Genomic DNA, 23,825 nt, shown 5'->3' with positions numbered 1-23,825 from the left:
GCTCTGACTCAAGATGGCAAGTGTCCAGGAATACACTCTCTTCTGTTATCTAGATGGCTTCTCTGCCAAAGTGTTTGCTCAAGGGAACAAGGTGACCAAGTGCTTACTCTCACGTGTAGCACAAAGCTACCTGGCAGAAAGTTCCAAGGACCTGGTCAAGGACTTTCCACAGGAGCTGTGCCTCAGTCACCTTACGGCTTTCGGATAACATGAGGCTTTTGGGAGCCTTGTTACTTGACAATAGATCGCCCAGCCCAGAATAAATTCTCATCGCTCTCCATTTTCAAAGGATGGGTCAATCTCTCTCCTGCCATGGAAATCAGACTTTCAGCCTTTAGGGTGAACTGCACTTGACTTATTCTTTTTAAGTCTCAGGTGAAGTAAGTCATCCTCATCCACAGCATCACCTGGTCCAGGAGGTTTCCCAGTCTGCTCTGTGGAGTCTGTCCAGATGCAAGCAATAACTCTGGCCAGCAGACGAGCTGGTCATTCTGGACTCAGTGTGACTGGGCAGTGGCTGAGACTAGGTCTTCTGGGCACAGATAGTTTTGTTCTTTGAAACAATTGAGTAAAGTGCTGAATGGAAAGGAAGGAGAAAAGAGCAGAGAAGAACTGTGTGCTTGTGCCCTCGTGATGTCATTATAAGATTGACCTGCTCAAAGATTCCTCCTTAACCATACTCAACATGGCCAGGAGCCATGTGTTCTGGCTTGGCTCAGAGAGAGAGAGAGAGAGAGAAGTGTGACAAGGTCAATTATAAGACAGGAGGCTTTCCAGAGAGGTGGTGTCTACACAGTAGGAAATTAGGTAGAAACATGACCAGGCATCCACACAGGGCACTCTGTGGGTCACAATGGGTCTGATGTCTTGTGGTCCAAAGTCTAGTACCAGCTTTTGATATGCATTTTTAGCTTTTTTTCTCTTTTGGTGGCATGTTTTTTAGAAATGAAAATACAAATTTATACAGTTCTAAATCCATAATGCTGAAACATAAAAAGGTAAAACTACATAGAATGAGTTACAGCTTTCAGGGCCATTGATTCCTCCTTCCTGCCCTATTGTCCACAGCTCCATCCCTAGGATCAGCTTACCTGGGGTCCGTGACAAGGATTCAGTCCTTCACAATCCAGAAGGCTCACCATCACCCCACACTGCACCTTCTCCAGGCCTTCCTATAACAGTGTGTATTAGTAGAATTTATGTTACTGTGTAATTATAAGGTGGAGTTACAAAATAGATAATGAGTTTCAGTCCTTGGGAAACAACTCCACGACTGCCCGGATTCTGGTGTTTCAATTTCTAATAAGAAATGGTCTTCCAGCCATTCTAACTTGTCCACTTACAAAGGATCGTTCTGATATTTTTAAAGTCCCCCATAAGCTCTGTGGTGAGATGGAAGTCCTGAGACTCCCATGTTCCTGGCCTGGAGAGCATGTTTACAGATTTTTCCATGATGCCCTTTCATCTCCACACAGACGAGAGAGCTGTCTCAGACACAAAAGCATCTCTGCCCTGGATCCACAGACAGTTCAGATCCTCAGCCACGCCCCTGTATTTAGTTAGGAAAGCCCGGTCCCTCTGCGGGAAGAAACTGGCACTCAGTGCACAGCTCTCCCGCCTCCCTGTGCTTCTGAGATCTCTGAAGTTCACATGTCCTTAGGCAACTGTCAGGTTTATCAGATAATGCATGAATGCCTGTCAGGCTTTTGCTCAGCTCACCTTCGCCTCCAACACAGTTCAATTTCCATCTTTCCGGAGTGCTTTTCGACTCTGTTTCTCATTCTTCCATCAGCATTCACTGTACCCTTCATATGCCTGCACCCTCCCAGCCTCTCCCACACTTGCGACATACAGATTTCCACCGGGAACGATGCACTATCTCCCTGAATCTCCAAAGCCTGGCAGCCCTTCCTTTTGAAGCAAGCCCTTCTAACTTCCTCCATTCTGAAAGCCCCTGCTAAAACTCCTTCTAATCTTAGTTTCTCCCTTCCCTGACCTCCAAATGAACTTATATTCATATACTCAAAAAATGCTTGGTTGGAAAGAACCTTGGAGGACATTTGGTGTGAGCTCCCTGTGAGGGCTGCCGCTGGCCCAGCAATGTCTGAAATGGAAGGAAAGCATCCCCCACTCCCCCAGAGCCAGTTCAAAGCTTTCCTAACAGAGCTGCAAGCTGCTGCCTGCTTCCTCTGTGTCCCCACGACAAAGCCATTTGCACAGGACTTGTTTTTTTAAAAGAAGATACAATGAGCTCAAAATCACCCTCAGAAATCACAGTCATTAACCAGGATTTATGGTAAATACAATTATCTGTATGTGGTTTCTTATTTCAGTACAGCCATCGAGGTCTGTTTTTTCTTCCATCTTTGGAATAGACTTTTTTTTTTTTAAATTTGGTTCAATGTTACATGTAGATGTTGAATTACAATTAAAGGCTACTTCCTATAAAACACTTCTTTTAGGAATCCCATTAATGGAGGGGGCGCAATGTGAGAAGCATCTGGGATAACAATAAGCATTTCAGGAGGGTCTCAGCTTCCTTCCTTAGTGACGAGCTTCAAATAATTCATAGAGCTCTGAGCCACCCACAACTGTTTATACAGCTCTTGTCACTGGTGGTCTCTGCTGAGTACCACTGTTCCTCTTTTACCAAACAGTTCTGTGTTGATGTTACAAACTCGGGCTGTCTCAGAAAGGCCATTTATCCAGGTGCAGCTGCAGAAAGGGCATGAATACAGGTATAATGCAGAAAGGGCATGCATCCAAGTGTATTTACAGAAAGCGCCTGCTTCCAGGTGTAATGCAGAAAGGGAATGCTTTCAGGTATAAGGCAAAAAGAACATGCTTCCAGATATAATACAGAAAGAGCATGCTTCCAAGTGAAGCTGCAGAAATGGCATGCATTCAGGTGGAGCTGAAGAAAGAGTGTAGTTGCAATTTTATTTGGACCTGGTTGGCAGCCCAAAGAAGTCTCCATGTCATTACTCAGGAGCTGTCTGGTGGGACAGAAAGAGCTTGACTATAAAAGGATATGCTTCCAGGTGCAGCTGCAGAAAGCACATGCTTCCAAGTGAAGCTGCAGAAAGGACACACTTCCAGCTATAATGCAGAAAGGACATGCATCCAAGTGCAGCTGCAGAAAGGACATGCATCCAGGTGCAGGTGCAAAAAGGCATGCTTCCAGGTACAATGCAGAAAAGGCCTGTATCCAATTGCAGCTGCAAAAGGGCATGCTTCAAAGTGAAGGTGCAGAAAGGGCATGCATCCAAGTACAGCTGCAGAAAGAACATGCATCCAAGTGCAGCTGCAGAAAGGACATGCATCCAAGTGCAGCTGCAAAAGGGTATGCTTCAAAGTGAAGCTGCAGATGCATCCAGGAGCAGCTCCAAAAGGACATGCTTCCAGGTATAATGCAGAAAGAGCATTATCCAGGTGCAGCTGCAAAAGGGCATGTTTCCAGGTATAATGCAGAAAGAGCATTACCCAGGTGCAGCTGCAAAAGGGCAAGCTTCCAGGTATGGCTGAGTGGAATTTGGATGAGAATAGGGTAATAGCAAGCCTCCTCCAAGAGGCAGGCAGGAAGTAAAGTATTTGTGTTGAAGTTCAGGCAAGTCCCTCTCAGGACAACAGCAATCAGGCAGGCAGTTGCAGCTTTCTTGGGACAGCAGCTGCTGTGAGTTCTCAGCAGGAAAGCATCTTGGCAAGCACTAGAAGTGTTTGTTGGCTTACAATTCAACCCCAGTTCTGGAAGCCTAGAACATAAAGTCAGAGGTTTAGAGAGAAAGTGAGGAGGAGCTTTGAGCATGTTACATTAAAAAAAAAAGAAGAACAACAATAAAATTACCTTTCTCCATCCCACCTCTAAACAGGGATGCATGCCCACACATGCACACACCACCCACTGGGACCGTCAAACTGGTCTGTTCAGATTTCTGAGGCACAGAGCAGGAATGAAGCAAGCAGGGGACAGGAGACTCCCCACCCACTGCCAGCAGAGCAGCTGGTTCAAATATGTGGTTCACATTGATCATCCCAGCAAGACTTTCTTTGATGAGAGGGTTTGAGAATAAGGAGAAGAGGAAGAAGAGGAGGAGAAGAAGGAGGAGGCACAGAAGAGGGAGAGGCAGAGGGTGAGGAAGTAGGAGTTAAAACTAGATTCCAGCAGCAAAGCAATGTAAAAGGTCCTCTGGGCACAAGAGGTCTCTGGGCAGGGACTAGCCTAGCCATCAGTCTTAGGGTTAATAGCTAAATGTCATGAAGCCTGCCTCTGGCCTCCACTCTGCTCACTAATAATCGTCCTTTTTAAAATTTTAGTACTTTATATATGTTGTTGAGCTGACAGTGTTCACCATGGGACATCACTGCAGGAGACGTAACAAGATAGTTTTCTCAAGCTTACTCTTGGCACTTCAGAAGAACTGAATGATCTTTGTTTTCCCAGGGTCTGTGTGATGACAGAGAAGCCTTTGGCGTACACCTGGCCTATGGGTGACTAGAGCAAAAAGAAACATTAGCCTGCCTGCCTGCCTTTCCTTCCTCCCTCCTTCCATCCTTCTCCCTCCCTCCCTCCCTCCCTCCCTCCCTCCCTCCCTCCCTCCTTCCTTTTTCCCTCCTTCTCTCCCCCTCCCTCCCTCCCTCCTTCCTTTTTCCCTCCTTCTCTCCCCCTCCCTCCCTCCCTCCTTCCTTTTTCCCTCCTTCTCTCCCCCTCCCTCCCTCCTTCCTAACTTCCTTCCTTTCTTCCCTTTTCCTCTTTCTTTCAGGAAGATAATTGGGCTGGTGTGCTGAGATTAATCTGATGAACGTGGGGAGACGAAACTGTAAAAATACAAACAAAAACCTCTTGAGTTTGGTTCCTAGAGAAATCCAGAGATGGAGACAAAGCTACTTCTTCCCCGAGGTTGTGGTGAGAACTAAGGAGAAATGATTGCTGTCATTACTCATCTGGGGCCTGTGTTGCAGGAAGTTATACAGGAGATTTGGGGCTTTCCTCTTCCTGTGGTGAAATCTCAGCTCCCTGTAATAGCTCAGATCTGGGGAGAGGGCAAGTCACTGTTCAAGAGATAGCAAGAAGAGCGCATGCTCCACAGGACTGTTGCGAAGACGTAAGCCAGGGCGAGAGACGAGATTAGGAAGTGGGTTGCCATTGTCTAAGTGAAGGGTGTATGAAGGCTGTTGTCAGCCACTGGAACGAGCAGTTCCTGTTAAGATAGAGAATGAGGACACTTGCTTGAGAAAGACCAGGGACGGTAAAGATAACCCCGAGGTAGCTCTTTATCATTGGCAGCAACAGATAGTTTGAGGAGAGCAAACCCAGCAGGGCCGGTCCTGAGTTGGTTTGTGGTGGCACAAGGGAGCCGCGCGGTAGCAGTCAGTGCTGAATTCTAGAACTGAGGATGCTGGTGAAGACCACACGCAAAGGATTCCAGTGTCTCCAATGTTCCAATCAGTGGTAGAAATTTCTGAGGCAGGAAAACAGAAAAAAGTAAGGTCCAGAAGGCCTTGCGCCAGGCCTTACTAAATTAACCCGTGAAAAAAATATTAATGAAGAATGCTCAAACGTCTCTGTGAAATCCAGCCACCGGTGCATGCCGTGACTCCAGTGTCCCAGAGGAGCCTGTGGCTCATCATAATGCTAAAACGACCGTGGGTGACAGCTAAGATTGCCCCCTTGAAACTGCTAGCCTCTGGACAGCAGGCTTCCTCCCTTGGAAATGGACAATTTCTTAATACCGTCTCTGACTTAGCTTGCTACTATCCACATAACTTCATTAAATTCTTTGCTCTGGACTCCTCCTGAGGTACTCACCAAGTATCTACTGTGTCATTATGACATTGACTGAGATGTAGATATCTTGAAAAGCATCTTCTGTGCTTTATTTTTTATTTATTTTTTTGTGAGGGATAGTTTTTTTTTTTTTTTTTCCTATCAAAGGTAATTAGCCCAACAAGGGCCCATATTCTCTGAACCTCCCCGTCATCCTTTGCCTTGATTAGCCAATCACTTGGGATTGTAAATTCATTTCCACCAACGGGGTGAGACATAGTAACCACCTATATTAAGTATTAAACACAGATGCCGGGTTGGGGATTTAGCTCAGTGGTAGAGCGCTTGCCTAGCAAGCACAAGGCCCTGGGTTTGATCCTCAGCTCCGGCAAAAACAAAACAAAACAAACAAACAAACAGAGAACAACAACACAGATGCTATCTTGACTGAGTATGTTCACTAGCCCAATTTAGGTTCTGCACACAGCCTTCTTCCAAAAAGAAATTACCTTGCCAAGTTGCTTTCATGTGTTCATGTGTTCCTTTGTCTGACACTGAGGTTGTTATTTTCCATAATATTGAGGTATAAAGTGTTATTTCTTTCATAGTCTATTTCAAGAATTGAAGGGAAGAAGAGAGCTGACATGTGGTTTTTAGGAAATGTCCAGATTATAGAAGTAATGCAGTCATCCCTTGATGTCTGTAAGGCTAAGACCTCCCTCTGATCAACACTTCCTCAGGTCTCTTATGGAAGTTGGTATAGTACTTGGATATGTTCTAAGTACATGCTGCCGTATGCTTTGCCTCCTCTCTAGATAGTGCTGAATACAATGTAAATACTGTGCAAAAGTCATTACACTGTATTGCTTAAGCAATGATGATAAGAAAATAGTATGTAAAAAATGGAATGTATCTATTTTGTAACCTTATAGACACATTTTTTTTTAATTAATTTAATTCCCACTTGGTTAACTGTGATGGTCCACTGTGAAGTCCACGGTGGTGTGTACAGTCAGGATGACATCAGAGAGGCGCAATTACACCAAGCCCCTCTATAAACATTCAGGAGTATTTCCTTACAATTTATTCCCATATCAATGGGAATCACACACCTAAAACATTTTTCTATTGCTTTTGTTGTTGTTCACTTAGAAATGGTCTGGTCTGTCCATGATGGTTTTCTCTCCTTGTAGGGATTCTAAGGGAGCATCATGATGCATGGGAGCTGTGTAAACAAGCACCTTTACCCTGGGAGGTCAAACATAAGGTCAAGGGGCACTGTCATTTTATAAGGACTTCAGGAGCTAGCACTCCCCAAGAGACCGGCGCTTCCATCTCTGGGGCTAGGTTATGGCTCACTCATTCTAAGGAAATATAACCATCATATAAAACATTTAAACTGCAATTAACAAGAACAGTTGTCAACAGTTCAAGTGCAATTTACATCCAGTCACAGTCAATCAGCGATGTCTTTCTAGAAACAAACAAGCTCATCCCACCAGTGTTTGAAAGGCTCATTGCACACTGGTGAGAAAGGATTTGTTGCTGCCTGATTGGAACACTCCTCCATTCCTACATATTCACAATAAACACTTGACTTCACGAGATAAGTTCAAAGACTACTTATGAAAATGTGAGATTTTTTTTTTACAAAGTGCTAATTTTATTTACTTTGTTATATATTAAAAAAAAAATCCCTTCAGCTTGAATTGGAGAGATTGCTCAGTGGTTAGGAACACTTGCTGTTTTTTCAGAGGACCTAAGCTCAGTTCCCAGCACCTACATCAAGTGGCTCATCACCACTTGTAACTCCAGTTCCAGGGATTCCAGTGTCCTCTTCTGACCTCTGAGGTTACTGCACGCATGTACTGCTCATACAGATATGTGGCCACACATGCATACGTAGATACAAACACATTTTAAAAAACAGTTACTGAAAGTCTTGCAAGCTGAATGAACTATTCCAGGAAGGAAAACTAGTGAATGATTGTCAAGGCTTACACATCTAGGTTGTCTGCAGAGGTGTAATTCACCAGTCTCTCATTTATCTCTCTATTCAGAATGGTTTTCCTTAGTTTTCTCACCAGGAAACAGAAAAAAATGTGAGATCACAGCTTTGCTGGCTTTGGACTATAAGACGTACAGCCAAAGGGGGTGTGGAGAGACTGGATCCCCTGGGATGTGTCTCACCTGCCCAGGAGCACAGCAAACCACTCAGCCAGCATGAGCAGTTCCAAGTGATTTATCTTTAGTAGCTGCAGCGAAAATTGCCCAGACAGTATCCATGGCTAGCTGGTCAAAAGGAGAGTGGAGAAAATCATATTCAAAATGATCACCCGCCTCCAGGCCACTCCATGCTCTCCTACAGGTTTGAGCCCTTTTGAGCTCCTTTACAGAAGTCCCTTCCTCCTCAATCACCACCTCCCAGCCCAGACTCCCCCATTGGCCAGGTACCTCAGCTACCTCTCTCTTCTGAGGTCCCTTCTCCATTCATACTGTGATCTTCCCCGCCCCCTTGGCTGCCAAACTCCTGGGACATCTATGCTGGTACCATCTCTCCAGGCTCAAGCAGGCACCTATTCAGGATACATGGTCTGTCCAGCAGCTGGGACTCTACACCCCCTGGTTTTCCGAGATGTCCTAATAAAGGGCCTATCTGCTCTCCTGCTGTGTACAGTACAGCTAGGGCAGATGTTAATGATCTTTTTTTCCCCCCTAGAAACTTGCCTTCTTTGCTACCTCAAGAAACAGACACCTGAGGTCTTGAGGAAGACAATTAACTGGATGTTCCTCCATTCACACCTTTTGCTGAATGTGAGCTCACCAATTTTCAACCCCTCTTCCTCACATCACCCCATGCCCACAGGAAGTGGTCAGACTTGAACCCGCGTCCCTATACCCAAAGAGTCTGGAATGTTTGGGTGGAACCTCCACCTCAACCCCTGGCACCCTAGCATCCTTATACCCTAAGAGTTTGGAATGTTTGGAAGGAGTCTGGTGGAGGGTCCACCTCAGCTCCCCTCCCCATCTCTTTCCCTAAACCTGCTAGGTCAAAGCCTGCCAAACACAGCTCCTCCCTGAGAGAGGCTTAAGACCACTCCCACAGGGGCATATAAGTGCCATCCCCGAAAACAGACACGTGGTTCTTCTGGTCCTGTCCCTGTCTCCTCTCTGCAGGACGGGGAATTGCCTGGGAGCACTTTACCCATTAAACCTGGACTTCCCAATTCAGTCTGATTTGGTTTGCTGCATCCCTTATGGAGGCCTAAGACTTATCACAGAGATAACAACTTTCTGCTACCACCACAGGATGTTCACCATCATCATGGTTTCTTTATGTCCTGTTCATATTTACAAACAATCCAATCACTGCAACTCCTTCGATCTAGTAACTCAATGTGAGACTGCCATGTGTTTGCTGCCCTGTGAGGATATGTGGTGAACCATGACTGACTCAGTCTACTCCACCCATTGGAGATTGTGTTCTTTTTCAGTTCCCCGAATGTAAAGGTTACATGCCACCTAACTTGGAAAAAAATTGGTTAAGGCTGCCCTTACCAATATGGCAGCCACTAGTCACATTTCATTAGAGTTATCTTTTTTTTTCTTTTTTTTCTTTTTTTTTTTCAGTACTAGGCACTGAACTCAGGACACTGTGCATGCTGGAACTAAATTTAAATGAATTGAAATGAAATGCAATTCTTGAGCCACATAAACCATATTCCAAGTACTCACTGTTCACACTTATTTAGTGGCTACAGTGTTGGACATGGCAGAGATAGGACAGATATATTGGAATAAGTGAATGTGTGTGTGTGTGTGTGTGTGTGTGTGTGTGTGTGTGTGTTTGCATGTATCACCATAGTAAATAGCATATTAGGCTGTGAACGTATTTGTGCTGTGAACATCTGATCAAACATCTGTAGAGGGATCTTACAGCCTTCAAAATATTATAAAATTAAGATTATCTTTCTTGTATTTATCCACCTATAAAACCATTCAATTAAAAAATAATTTTCAGAGTAATTATTTTCTAAAAAGGTATTAATGTATTTGATCTATTTGTAGTAATATAAACATTTTAAAGCCTTTTGATAGTGACTAGCTGAACATTAATGTAGGCATAATATGTTAGATTCACTTCAGAATTTCTGCACCAGTTTTCTGTGATGAGTATAATAACTACTACATACTTGGTGGTTAAGATAACAGAAAAGTATTTTCTCATAGCAGAGGCCCCTGGTACGGAGTTCCTGGAGAGTTTCTGCACCTCACATAGTCTAGCTTTGAAAGGCTGTGTGCTGACCTTCTGGCTCCTTTCTTCACACAGACTTTTCTTCAGCAGCCTGCATGTCTCTTAGAAGGGCTGGAGAGCTGGTTTTTAAGAGCACTTGTGATTCTTCCAGAGGAACCAGGTTCATTTCCCAGGGACTCAGGTTCAGCTCCCATCACTCACATTGGACAGCTCACTACTACTTGTAACTCAAGTTCCAAGGGATATCACACCCTCTTCTAGTCTCCTGAGGCAGCTACATGCATGTGGTGAACCACACATACATTCAATTCCCAAATTAATAAGATTATTGTCAAAAAGGAAGACATTGCCAAAGATAGTGATGAAATCCAGAGGATCATAAGGACATACCTCAAAAACCTATATCCTTAATAATAAAATCTAAACTAAAGGATGGATTTCTAAATACCTGTGACCTACCAAAGCTAAACCAAAAAGACATAGACCCACAGACAGCTATGAGATTGTCACAGTAAAAACAACAAACAAGGGCTGGAGAGATGGCTCAGAGGTTAAGAGTACTACTTGCTCTTCCAAAGGTCCTGAGTTCAATTCCTAGCAACCACATGGTGGCTCACAACCATCTGTAATGAAATCTTGTGCCCTCTTCTGGCCTACAGGGGTATGTGCAGACAGAACACTGTATACATAATAAATAAATAAATCTTTAAACAACAATAACAACAACAAACAAAAACAAACATCAAGAACCCCCAGACTAGAAAAGCCCAGGTCCAGATGAATTCACTGTTGAGTTCTACCTGACCTTTAAAGAAGAACCAAAACCGATACTCCTCCAATTAGTTCATAAAATAAAAGAGGAAGGAGTGCTTCCATCATCCCAATGCCCAAGTCAACTAAAAATACAACAAACAAACAAGCAAGCAAACAAACAAACAAACAAAAAACCCTACAGAGCAATCTCCTTGATGAACATAAATGTCAAAGTTCTCAATAGATTATTAGCAAACTAAATTCTAGAACACAACCAAAAGATCATCTACCATACCAAGTTGACTTCATCCCAGAAATGCAAAGATGGTTCAAACATGCAAATCAATGGATGTAATCCACCACATAAATGAACTCAAGGACAGATATCATGAAAGGTGGGAGGGGGCTGCAACAAAATCTAATATTCTTTCATGATAAAAAGCCTTAGTGAGTCAGGGATAGATGGAACATGTCTCAATATAACAAAGACTGTATACAACAAGACTGTAGGCAACACCATCATAAATGGGGAAACATCTCCACTAAAATCAAACACAGGACAAGGAAGTCCACTCTTCCACTCCTATTCAATATGTCGCTTGAAGTTTTAGCAAGAGTAACAGAACAGGAAAATAAAATAAGAGGGATGCAAAGAGGAAAGGAAGACGAAAAAAATCTTTATTTGCCAAAGATATGATTCTATAGGTAAGTAACCCTAAAGACTTTACCAGAAAACTCTCACAGCTAATAAACAGCTTCAACAAAGTGGTAGGATACAAAATTAACATCCCAAACTCAATAGATTTCCTGTAAACCAATGGCAAGCATACGGAGAAAGAAATGAGGAAAATAATCCAAGCTGCAATAGATGTGCATGTGTGCTCATCAGGGCCCTGAGACTCCTGAGTTTGATCTGTCCTGAAAACTTCCTCCTTGAGGACTAGCTTCCATGGTACCAGAAGGCACCATGCAAGGTTCCAAAGGAAGGTAGCCACCAACAGTCCCATATAGTTGGGAGGCCTATAAACTACAACAACCACTAGCCTGGCACAATAACTTCATGGGTGCAGTAGTATGTATACCTCAGTGGTAATCAACATCCCCCTGATTTGGCTTAAGATCCATTCAACCAAAGGAAAATCGTGCCTGGTATTGGAAACCTAGCCAACCACCCAAGGCTAGTGAAGTCATGGACCTTGAGGGACAACTTAAAACCACCACTTTACTAAACCAAAAGAATCCTTAACTACACTCTAAGTATTTGTCCTTATACCCACAGAGAAGTGCCATCTTCACTCCTCACTGAGGACACTTCTCTCTGAAACAGGTGGAGACCATTCCAGAAAGCTACAGCCAATGAAAAATGCAGAGTCGTGGAGCTCAGTCCCAGCTGATACATCTACAATGCAATGCTTGCACTTAAGGCTCACGGGTCATTGTGAACAGGATCTCTGTTGTAGGTTAGAGTCCTTTGAGAATATGTCTAAGAATGGTACAGCTAGAACATATGGAAGTCCTATTCTTAGCTTTAAATTTTTCTCAATCTTTTTAGATTATAATGTATCATTTCCCCCTTCTCCTTTCCTCCCTCCAAACCTTCCAATGCACACCCCTCCTTGCACTTTTTCAAATTCATGACCTCTTTTTTCTTTAATTGCTATTACATATATATCTATATATTCCTAAATATGTAAATACAACCTGCTCAATCATATAATTTTACTTGTATGTATATGTTTCCAGGGCAACAGTGATACCTGCACATTCATGCACATTGCAGCTCTAGACGCAATAGAGGTAGGAAGTGGAATCAGCCTAGATCTTGTCCACAAACTGATGAATGAATATTGAAAATGTGGTCCATATGTAGTGAGACTGTGAGATTTTCAGGAAAATGGATGGTACTGGGAAGTATTATACTGAGTGAGGCAACTCAGACCCAGAAAGACAAACACCATATGTTCTCTCTCATATATATATTCTAGCTTTGAATTTTTAGATTCCTGTATTTAATTTGACGGAGGATCTACAGAATCTAGGAACCAATAAAGAAGCCTTACAAAACAGAGATAGTAAAGGATATCCTTGAGTAGCAAGGATCCTATGAATGAAGTCTTAGACAGGGTGGAGGTGGGGAAATGCAGAAGTGGGGGGAAATGGCTAATGAAAATTGATTATGCATTTAAAAAGTCATATAGAAACCAAAATACATATTTTTTAAAATTATGCTTAAAAGTATAAAAAGAGAGTTTGAAAGGGAGGTACCACTCATGAATGGAGAAAGCCGCTATTCCAAATCATGGGCTTTTAAACAAGAAACCAGTCAGTGCCAGGGGAGATATCTCCCTAAGAGTTGTTGACCAGAAAGTTCTCAGTAGTCTCCACAGTATGCAGGCTTTTGCCATTGCTTTTGGTTGCACACCAGAACTAGACGATAAGACTCTCTGGCTGGAGACATCACACATTTTGGTTAGAGGACATAGAAAAGTCAAGAATGGAACTGAGCTGGAAAATCCCTCCTTTCTGGCTAGCATTCATAGTGCCTGGAGGCTATGCACCTTCCCCAAAATTTCATGGTTTCATTCTTTCTTTATTAACTGAATAGAATCTCACCATTTTATGTAACACATTTTCAATGTCTATTTAATTGATAGACATATATGCTAGCGGATGAGAAAATTCATCAATGGTCTTGCCCAGCTATAGACCTTGTGTGCTACAATGTTGACCCAACAAACATACACCCACTGGTACAATAGTGGCATGAGTCTATTGGGGATAATAAACTACTTTGTGATTGTATTTGAGGCTCACTCCATGAGAAGAAATGCATACCTGATGTTATAAACCTGGTCAAAAGCCTACGGCTGGGGAGGGAGGGACACATTACTCTTGTTTCCTTAAATGAAATGGACATATTGCCAAACTGCCTTTAAGTCACTGTGTTTATACCCATAGACTACTAGTTCAGCTGTCAGCCTGGGGTGGAAAAAGGCTCCTCTTCTCAGAGGGTGACAGTTAATATAGAAACTCATATCCAGTCAAAGTGCTAAGAAAAAATGACTGATGAGTGCTCAACCTCAACTGGGACTCCATTCCCACCCTCCACACCATCAAGACCCAGACAATGTCACAGAAGAGAGGATGGAAAGAACTAGGACCTGAGGATGAGGAAGAGTGTCCTGAGCTGCTCCCATCTGGATAAGGCATTACTGTGTCAACTATGAACACACAGCAGCTATGGACACCTGCACACGTTGGTCCTCCCGACCTTCCACCATGGATGGAAGAAGTACCCACGAGGATCCATTTCTTCCTAAGGAGCTAACAACTACTCAGGTTGCTGGAGGAGGGCTGCAATATTCTCTAATGGTGTAGACGGTGCAGTCACTGGAGGACTATGTGAAGAAGCGGGGTTCAGAGGGAAAGGAAGGAAGGAGGCTATCAAAGGATAATGAGAAATGACTATAACCACGTGTGTGTGTGTGTGTGTGTGTGTGTGTGTGTGTGTGTGTGTTAAAAAATAAAGGAAAAACTCTTAGTTCTGGGTATTGTGGAACTTGTATTTAGAAGCAGAGACAGAAAGTAGAGGCAGTAAAAGTAGAACTTGTGGTTGTGCCACAAGTTCAAGCCCAGCCTGTCCACATAGTAAGTTCTGAGCTAGTTAAGGCTACATAGTGAGATCCTGTCTTAACCCCAACAACAAAGGGGCTACGAGATGGCTGAGTGTGTGAACTGCTTGCTGTGCAAGTGTGAGTTTCAATCCCCAGAACCTACCTAAAGCAATACTGGTACTCTCATGGAGAGATGGGAGGCAGAGGAGGACCCCCAGAAGTTTGTGGGCTAGTTAGCCTGGCTGGTATATGAAGTACAAATAAACAAGAGACCTTGTCTCAAACAATGTAGAAGGTGAGAGGATGCTCTATAGCAACTCCATGCTCTCATTCACACACACAAATGGATGCATGTGCACATATGTGTACATATGCACATATGCAGAGAGAGAAATTGCAAATTAAGTAGCAGTTCATTATACCTGTCATCTTTCTCACAGAAGAACATTAACTGATCTGGTTTGAAAACTACTTATAAGCTACAAATTTCCAGAATTATTCCCCGATATCCATGAACAAAGACCCATTTAATGCCAGGGTCAATATTGAAGCTTGACTTAAAAGGCCTTGAAAAGATGTGGCAGATGGCTTTACAGACAGACACTTAAGGATCATCACATATGGATTGCTTAGCAATTTCATTTCGTGCTCCCACCTCCGCTTCCCATAAATGCCTGAGGAGACAGGTGAGCTGACCCTGTGGTCATAAGTGTGGAAGACCTATCCCCAACCTCCCTCAGCTGCAACATTTGAGAGAGCAGGCCCTGTACCTCACTAGGGCAGGACAATAGAACCAACCCTATTAGTGCAGGTGTGGGGGAGCCAGCCCCAATATTGTAAACATAAGAGAGTTGTCCCCATTTCACATCTGGTAGGCCAACTCACAGCTGCCCACACCCAGACTCAGGGATATGACTTGGCCTGCCCCATCATCCACCCCATCTAGGATCTGCTGGAGCACATGAAGGCCCCGTTCTGCAGACCCAAAGCTGCAGGATCTCCACCACACAGGGCAACAGCAGGACAACCAAGAGGAGCTCCAGTGAGGGCCCAGCATCAATAGTGTAGTAGAAACCAGAGGCCTGGAACCAGACCAATGACTCTTTGCCATGAACACTTTCAAGTAAAGATATATGGACAAAGGACATTATGGCATGACTCACTGTGTCACACTGCAGCTTCCATGACAAGATTTTTAAGTTTTGCCCTTTTAAAATTTTCTTTCCCCTTTTTTCTCTTAATTTTTTTTTATTTGGGTGGTGTAAAGAGGTAGGGGTGGATGCAAAGGGACAGGGAAATGAATGGGATCAAGATACATGATGTAAAAGACACATAGAATACATCAATTTTTAAAAAGGTATGGTCCTTCATGGAAGGCGTGGAGATAGCACTATGAGATCACCCAGAGTCAAACATCAGAGAGAGATGAATGCTGGTGCTTATTTTTCCTTTTTATCACTCACAGTTAGGGTGAGTCTTCCCATTTTAATTAACCGAATCTAGAAAGCTCCTCACATACATGTCCAGAGGTTTATCTCCTGGATGATTGTAGATCCTGTCAAATTGACAAAACATCATGGGTGTAGGGAACCTTAAAGGTATTCATCCTGGGTCTTTTAGGACAGGTCTGCCTGTCCATTAATGCACACAGACCCTAGTTTGAACAATATCACTCCTCCTTGTTTTCTAACTGCTAACACGCCCTTTAGATGGTTATCCATGTGGGCAGTGTGTGCCACACCGATGCGTTCATTTCCACCCTGGAAGCCAGGAATAGTTTGCATGACTCTGTCTAGAGAATTTTAATTGGATGAGAATTCAAATTCCCATGTCTTACTTCATCTCTTCATGCCTTTTTGCACATTTGAATGTTTTAAGATTTATTAAATCCAGGTGTTCAGTAACAGGGCTTACCCAATTTTGTCACGCCAGTCTTATTCATTTTCTAGTATTACTTTCAAAAATCTTCCTGAGTTAATATTTTCTTTCTGTGCCTCTTCTGGTTTGTTCTTGCTTTATGGATTTTGTTGTGTTGCTGTTGAGACAGGGTCTGATGTAGTTCAAGATTGCCTGAACCTTGCTATGTCTGGATCTGCCTTGAACGGCTGGCCCTCTCCGTCCATTTCTTAACCTCTGGCCCTACAGCTGTGGACCACACTTTTTGTTTGTTTGACTTGAGACACAATCTCCCTCTGTAACCCAGATTGACTTCAACTCTCAGTAATCCTCCTGCCTCAGCCTCCCAGGTGATTTATAGGTGTCATCCACCAAAACTAGCTTCTGAGACTTTCTTGATCTAAAATATTTTAGAAACTATGTAATCTTATGAAAGGTTGTTTTTCTTGTGCTATCGAGAAGAAAGGCATTTGTATCAAATTTTAGACTAATTTTAAATCGCTTTCTAGTAAAGATCCTAATGAGCACAGAGCACTCTGCTTCTGGGACCAGAAGTGGACAGCACAGCTATGCAACTCCTCATCCAAAATATTGCAGCATCACTATAAAAATATTTTTGCTTAAATATTAGCATTTCTGCTTGTCTGCAAAGAAGCTACATGAAACAGAAGGAAAAATGTTTTTCCTAGGTGGTCCTTTCTGAACTAATACTACTAAACTAGACATAAAAAAAAGGAATGAGGTATTGAAATGTGTAACTCAGGTCAAAATATCAGTGCCTTGAACTTCCAAGGACACTGCAATTTAAAGAAAAGAGCTGAGTGTCTATGTGAGGTCAGCCTGGTTCTGACTCTGACCTCTGCTGTGTCTCATTTTTCTGTAGAGTTGATGTAGGTGAGAGAGGTGAAGGAAAAACAAGATGCAAACAGCTAGAGGTTAGTGTACCAAAGAGCTATATTGTTGAGATCAATCCAGTGAGTCTATTTAATGGGTAATAGGGGTTTATTAATATATAAATTGAGGAAATACAGTCATGAATACAGAATCGAGTAAACAGCTGAAGTTGTCCTCTGTTCTAACTGGGAGTGAATCCACCTGGCAGTCCAATCAGATCAGGAAGTAGGTAGCAGGGAAAAGGGGCTCATGACCCTTCTCCCTTTCCTCATAAGAGGTCAGCAAGAAGCACCGCCTCCTCATGGGTGGAGCAAATACCACTACATTATATTACTGCAAATACCATTACATTATATTACTGCAAAACCACCTCAAACCAGTTGGAACCAGCACGGAAGACTAGGGTGACAGCTAACTGTCCTGTACTTCATTATAATGGCATCTCCATCATCAACTTGATAGAACTTGAAGATGCATGGGCTGAAAGGATGGAAAAAGTCACACAAATGGAAATCAAACGTGAGCAGAAATAGCTTTATCATATCAGGTTGACTTTACCTTACAAACTGTCCAAAGAAACATCATATAGCATTTCCTTGCTTTCCTTTTCTCTCTTCCTTCCTTTCTGTTTTCCTTTCTTGTTCTCTCTGCCTCTGTCTGTGTGTCTGTGTCTCTGTCTCTCTCTGTCATATGCACTCTATTCTAATTGCTTTGAGTCTGTTCGTGCTAATTGTTTCCATGTCCATCATATTCTATTTGTCGTCTTGTGTTCTAAGAAAGAACTAACAAAAATCTGTGGCCACTTTACTTATGTAGCTTTGAAAAATGTTCTTTAGCACTATGCCTAACTTTAAGATATATGCATATGTATATGTATAATGTATAATGTGTATATGTATATGAATTTGTGCACACATGTGTGAATATAAGGGTTTTAAGGATATTTTTGATGACTATAGCTACTTTTGGAAAAACGTGTTTTTCAGGTTCCTTATTTTAACCAAGCTGAGACAAAATTCAGCTCAAAAAATTTGGAGTTAAAAAGGGGGAAAAAAAAGTTCTCTTCTATTATACCAGTTTAAAGGCTCACAAAGGCATCTTGAGGTTTACTGATGATCTTAGTGTGTTTCATTACAGCCTAGCAGTAATTTATCTTTTACAATGCATTTGGGGAAACAACTCATCTCTGTGCTTTTATATCTTTAGAGAAAGATAGCATAATCCAGGCAAATAGCTGTTAAACAACTAGCATGCTACTGTGAAGGTAAGTGGGTGATTCAAAAGGTAAAACGAACAAAGAACAACAAAACAATTACAACGCCTGATTTGTAGCCTGCCTTTGGTTGACTTGTGGACCCAAATGAGAATGGTTTTGTTTTGTTTTAAATACAACTCCCAAGTGTTTATTAGAAGAAGTCTTAAATCTTGAGCAAATAGTTAATTTGAATTTGTTAAGAAAATATGGCCCTGTTGACGTGGTTTTGCCTGTATTGATGGCTGTTTGATATTTAAGATATTACATACATTTTTTTCCCTGTGTTTTGGGTGCAGTATCTTGGGGTTGATCTAAAATATATTTGCTTTATATAGGAAACAACATTTTGTAAAGAAAAATAAGGCAGAAAGGAACTGTCGAGTAAGATAAAGAGATATAAATACATCTACAGTGTCTTTTGAACAAAGATTAAAGAAAAGGATAATGCTTTCAGATGAGGGGGCTTTACATGAAGAGTTTATCCTAATGTAAAGGACTGATAATGTAGACAAACGAGAACAGGACCAGAAGGTCAAAGAATGTTGTAAAAAGATGGTGGGAGCCAATGATATAAATTTATTATGATTAAAGCTTATTAAGCTTTTTTTTTCAGTTCAAAATCCAATTCTCTGAAATAAAACTAGTGTCTGATTCTCTCCTTTGAGATTCCCAGATATGTCTAGGTTTGTGTCTAGTTGATAGGAACTAACCAGGGATTTAGGACGGCTTAGTAGAAACCAAAAGAAAGCATGAGACATCAAAAAAATTAAGCAACACCCCACATAATCATTTCAATAGATAGAGAAAAGCACGTGATGATTGGATTTCCTGTGATGAAAAAAAATCCTTGTATTCTACAACTCAAGCATGCAAGGAACATATCTTAAAATATTGACGTCGAATTAAACAAACAAACAAACAAACAAAGCCAGCCTCCTACTGACTAGGTACAGGCTTTCAGCGTTCCCCCAGATTAGAAACGAGGAAAGGATGTCCATTTTCACCTCTCTTGTTTAAGTTAGTACTGGAGTCTTAGCAGAAACAATTAAAGGAGAGAAAAAATAAACAAAGTGATTCCAAATTGAAAAGGGAGGTGTTAATTTGGGCAAACTACAACACACACAAAATAGTAACATTTTTACATTAATAGTAAAATTACTCAAGAAGGAGTTAAGAAAGCAATCCCACTCTCAATAGCTACAAGAATAGCAGTAGCCAAGGCAATATTTGTCTACAGCGAAAATTATGGAACATGGACTAAAGAAATTATGGAGGACACAAAAATGGAAGTTAGATGCTTGTGGATCAGAAGAATCAAAACTGTGGAATACGGCTGGAGAGATGGTCCAGCACTGCTGTGGACTTACTGCTCCTGCAGAAGACCCAGACTGGGTTCCCAGGACCCACATCAGCCAGCTCACAACCACCTCTTATTTCAGTTTCAAAGGATTTACCACCCTTTTCTGGCCTCCTTGGGAACATATATAGTATGTATACATGTACTCAGGCCCCCCAATACACACATAAAATAAAAATAATAAAACTTCTAAATGTGTTGTAAAAATGACCACACCACTCAAAGAAGTATGGAGATTCAATGCAATTCCCATCAAAATAAATATGCCCGACTCTGGCATGATGGCTCTGCAGTTAAGAGCACATGTGTTTTCACACATGTGGCACACACACCCATAAATAATAGTACATTTAAACAGACAGGTAAGCAAAAATTACTTTCATAATAGGAAAAAAAATCCTCTAAGTCCTATGAAACCACAAAGGATCTAAACAGCCAAAATTATACTGAGAGAAATAAATAAACTCCAAACAAATGACCAAAACTCAAGGTGAGGAAGGACACCACGTCGGGAAAGGAAATAAAAGAGGGTTTTCTAGCTTCAACTCTTTTATGACTTGTGGAGAGGTGTGTAGTGGGTAGCCATCCCAGCCTTGGCCTGGAAGTTCCAACCCCACTGAGGCTTCGGTAATGGTCACGCCCACAAGGCGGGTCGGAGGAGGAAGCGGAAGGCCAAGGATCGGGAGGAGGTCTCTCTCTTGGTTCTGGGACCCTGGACGCTGGAGGTAGACCGAGCAGAGTTCTCCAGAGAACACCGCCGGACTGCGCCATACCTTTGCCAGACCCTGCAACCTATCCCTTCATTTGTAAGTTACCCCACAAAATAAACCTCCCTTTTACCTACGTGGAGTGGCCTTCATAATTTCACCAACAGAGGTGTGAGTGTAGAAAAACGCAATGATGGTGAAAAGGGTAAAACCCCAGGAGACGCGTCCCAGCCTCAGACTGGCTGTTCTAGCCACCTAGAAAGTGACCGGGATGTAGTTTGATGCTGGGCAAATGTTTCTTTGAATGGCTATGTTAAATTAGCTGTGTGATGCTTTACGGGTGAGTTTATTCTAACAAAGTGATTTTTATATAAAAAGAAAAGAAAAGAAAACAAAACAAAACAAAACAACTGTGTCAGCACCATGACACCCGATAAAGCTGTAGTGTGTAACTGCTGGTACTGCCAACGCACTGTGACCCCCAGCCACACCACCAGTTGTAAGTGATGCACTACCTTCGGGGCCACAGTCAGAACAGTTCATTCGGAGTGACCTGCAACATTACACCCAGAATGTGGACTGTGGAAATGGAAAGGAGAAGGCCTTGGATAACACTGAAAACAACAGGGTCATTTTCAGTAGCCTAAGGGCTCACACCACAATTAAGGTTCATAGTTAGAATTTTTTAAAGACAGTTTTGAAAAACAATCCTTGCAGACACTTCTCAATCCTGCGAGTGTGCAGAAGTAAAATACCAGGACCAGAAGAATCAAGCTTGGGCATTTCATGACATCACTTGGAAACATCCCCTGTGCTCTTCATGGCCATGAGCGAAGCGCACTTATTCAGCCATTTTATCAGTGTGAGATGCAGAGAGCGCAGATGCCATTTTATTACCTCTGCTTCCACCAGTTGTCAGACAATACTCTGAAACTGGTTCTCATAGCAGACAGCTTAGTACCCACAACAGACTTTTCAAACTCTCTAATTTTACCAAGATTCATTCTTTATTTTAGCACTCAATTAAAATCGTAAGTCTTACACAGAGTGAGCAAAACCATTAGAAACACATGGAGTCGGAAAGAGTGACCCAGCTCAGGAGCATCAGTGGCCTAGGAGGAGTGTAATTATGATGCACTTCTAGAAGTGTGCAAGTTTGAAGAGATCAGTCCTGAATTCAAACGTCCAGCTCCCATGGAGAGCCGTGGAGAGCCGTGGAGGAGCAGAAGTGACTGGCGGTGGGAGCGGATGGCCGTGTTGGGAGTGCTGGTGGGCACCTCTGCCTGCAGTTTGTGTGCCCGCTTGCAGAGTTGCTGCTTTCGTTCTGTCCGAGAGTTCCTGACCAGACACATCAACTGAGACGGCAAGGAGAGAAAGATCAAACAGCCAAACCACTTTCAGAAGAGTCCATTAGCAACTAGCAAATCAAACATTTTCTGATGGAAACTGAATCATCAGGTTAAGAAACGTCCTCCTACTTCAAAAGCAGAATTCAAGAAGGGAGACACTCACTAATTAAAATTCAAACGCACGTGTGAATTAGTGGAACAGTAAAATCAAACCCACTGAAATGCCGTAGTTCCCTGCGTCTTTCCAACGACACCTGACTTGCTTGTCGTTCAGGAGATATTTAAAGCAGATCATAGCCCCATGCCATTATATTTCCATCTATGCTTTCGTGTGCATCTCTTTAAAATCAAAGTAAGTTTCCTTTATAACCACTATACTGTGTGACTAAATTCTTAAATAACAATTCACTACTTTAAAGAAAATATAGGAGGCATCAGGAGTTCAAGGTCATCCTCAGATACTCATAGATTTTGAGGCTAGCTTGGAATACATAAGACCCTGGGATTCTGTCCAAAAAAAAAAAAAAGACAAATACTTCCTGTTTCTATAGTACCCATTGCAAAATAAAATACATATTAAAGGATATACATATTAAAGACATAAAGCTAAAATTGAAATAAGGATAGGATGGCAAAATTAAGCCATCAACAAAAGTATTAAACACAAGTGCACCCTGAAGGTCTTACTCTAACTTTAAATCCAACTTCTTGTTTCACTGGGGCCAGGCAGGCAGAAAACCTGCCAGTCACAAGATTCAGTGTCTATATAGGAGAAATGGCATCAATTCTCCGGAGAACATAGCTTTTCCTGTCCCTAAAGTCTGTGAGGAATTTCTCCTTGATATCTTCATGAAGAAGACAGTGTGAGATTTATTAGACAATACACTTTACAAAATCCCCACAATAAATACAAAAGCCATTCTGTGCTGCTCCTGTTAGCGTGCCCCAGCGGCGGGATACAACGGAGAGTTGAGGTTCAGTTGAGCAAAAGTCATCCCACAAGGGCCAGAGCCTCACCTCACATCCACCTGGCTGCCACCATCCCAAGACAGAGCATGAAGCCCATTCATTTCAGATACGCGTTTAATTTCCCTCGCAGACTCCCGGCATCCCAATTCCCCCATTAATAACACAGTCCTCATTTTAAAAACTAAAATCCAGCTGTTACTACTTTTAAGTGCTGTTATCCATCGCAACTCAGCATGGCACCAAATGTGTTGTCTTCCTCATTCATTCATCATTTGTGAATTTGGCCCGGACACTGGATCCCCCCCCCCCCCCCCCCCCCCCGCCCCGTTGTTCAGGAAGGGTGCAAATGCCAAAAGCAATCAATCTACGCAGCAAATCAATGTGAACAGCCATTAGGGGGAAGCACTAACCGTGCAGCATTTTTTTTTTAAATAGCAGCCGAATTTGTCTTTGGATCTAATGACTACAATAGCCATGCACTAAAGGGGCCACCTCCCTCAGTTTATTAAAAACAACAACAACAAAAAGAAAACAAAACCAAAAACCTCTTCCCCTAGCTTTGCAGTTTCCAAGCTGCAGGAACAGCTTGAGGCTGGGGGTGGTGATCCTGCTCTGTGGGTGATGCCGGTTGGGCAGCCCAGGCATCCTCAGCTCAACACACACACCCCTCCCCGCGCTGCCGCATGGATCCTCCTTAAGCACTTGGCTTCCCAGCATCCTGCTACCTACTGAGGATATCTGTGGAGGTGCAAAAATGCAATTTCTTTGTGTCCTCTGTGAGTGTGACATCGCTCATCGCGTTTTTAAAGATTTCCTCTTGGCTTCCGCTAACAGCCTTTGCTAGCTTCCCGCAGTCCTGCTTAGCACACGCCTAAATAAACCTGTTTGATGCTACCATCTCTCAGGAGTCCAACCAGAAAACATCCCGAACATCATATATTTATGTGAGCTGACAGCGAGAAACAATAAGGAAAAAAAATAAGAAATAAGAAAATCTGAGTACACAACCAAC

The 23,825-nt window shown here is 42.5% G+C and overlaps 1 protein-coding gene across 1 annotated transcript in view; it reads right to left on the bottom strand.

Moving 5' to 3' along the window:
- Positions 1-3,158: 3,158 nt before the first annotated feature.
- The window catches only part of LOC118586583, a 174,347-nt gene continuing 153,680 nt past the window's right edge, over positions 3,159-23,825 (bottom strand). The window contains exons 3-5 of the transcript XR_004945387.1: positions 4,838-5,459; positions 4,400-4,492; positions 3,159-3,752 (exon numbers count right to left, since the gene is read on the bottom strand). The gene's annotated coding sequence lies outside the window, so the exon portion shown is untranslated. The remainder of the gene's footprint in view (positions 3,753-4,399; positions 4,493-4,837; positions 5,460-23,825) is intronic.

Source organism: Onychomys torridus, chromosome 7, assembly GCF_903995425.1.
Source record: "Onychomys torridus chromosome 7, mOncTor1.1, whole genome shotgun sequence".
NCBI classification, from domain to species: Eukaryota; Metazoa; Chordata; class Mammalia; order Rodentia; family Cricetidae; genus Onychomys; species Onychomys torridus.
Note: the sequence above shows the minus strand (reverse complement) of the source record. Positions and strands in the feature narration are given on the sequence as shown.